This window comes from Brassica oleracea, chromosome C1 (genome assembly GCF_000695525.1).
Source record: "Brassica oleracea var. oleracea cultivar TO1000 chromosome C1, BOL, whole genome shotgun sequence".
NCBI lineage: Eukaryota > Viridiplantae > Streptophyta > Magnoliopsida > Brassicales > Brassicaceae > Brassica > Brassica oleracea.
Window position 1 is genome coordinate 29,214,892 of NC_027748.1, and position 1,062 is coordinate 29,215,953.

The 1,062-nt window shown below is 39.3% G+C and overlaps 1 long non-coding RNA gene across 1 annotated transcript; it reads right to left on the reverse strand.

Annotated features, from left to right (window-relative positions):
• Positions 1 to 223: 223 nt before the first annotated feature.
• On the reverse strand, positions 224 to 757 carry LOC106302936. The gene is made up of 3 exons (XR_001262462.1): positions 612 to 757; positions 412 to 541; positions 224 to 336 (listed from the first exon to the last, which is right to left on the reverse strand). It is a non-coding gene; the product is annotated as an uncharacterized LOC106302936 (long non-coding RNA).
• Positions 758 to 1,062: the final 305 nt, after the last annotated feature.

A 1,062-nucleotide genomic window follows, 5' to 3' on the forward strand; every position in this document is an offset into this window, starting at 1 on the left:
TACATGCCCTTCCCGCCACGATCGCTCTTGCGGTTGGCGGAGTTGGTCACAGAGGTAGCTTTCATCTCGTCCTTATCCCAATGCACACATAACTCCTCCCAGACCGTATTGTTGATCGACTTCGGGATATTTTAATAAAAAAAATATAAAATAGTTTAAAAAATCCAAAAATAGTTTAATAAATTCAAAAAATTGTTTAATAAATTAAAAAAAAATCTGGTTGATGAGCCACTTCTGCTTCCACTCGTAGATCTGCTTCCCATAGTTGTCCATAACTTTATGGACGAAGGCGTCACGGATAAAGTTCGTGTGATCGGGATTCCAGGTGAACTCTTGCTGAAAAAAAAACACAATTTGTAGAAATTTTATATTAAAGATTAAAAATATAAGTAAAAAAATTAGAATACTTACCGCAAACTGACGAAACCACATCTCCTAGTCCTCGGCAGGGAAGTGAGTGAAAGTCGGATATCCCTTGCTGAGGTTCGAGTACATCATATTGTTGATCCATGCGCTGATCTCATTTCCGGATCGGTTGAACCTAATATAAGAAACAAATTATTAATATTGAATCAAATTTTAATGAAAGGAAAAAAAAGACTTTTAATTACCATGTTTGACGTCGTCCCTTTGGACACGGAGTGAGATAGGGAAGATGCTCACGACCGGGCTGTTGAACCAACTGGGCAACAGTCATCACTCCCGGAACGACTGGAGGAGCGGGAGGGGGTGCAGCAGTGGGAGGGGGTACAGCAACGGGAGGGGGTGCAGCAGCGGGAGCAAAAACCGGAGCGAAAAATGAAGAAACCCGACAGTGGCTGCTTGACCCCCGAGAGTGGCTGGACGAACCCTGAGAGTGGCTCCCCGTACCACAAAGACCTCGTGGTGAGGCACGACGAGATCGATACCGGGTCTGATCACTAGTAGACCTGTAAATTAAAAAAAAAACATATTTTAAAATAGTTTTAATAAATATTAATTGAAAAAATATTTAAAATTAGTTATAATAAATATATAAATTAAAAAAACATATTCAAAAATAGTTTTAATAAATATTAATTG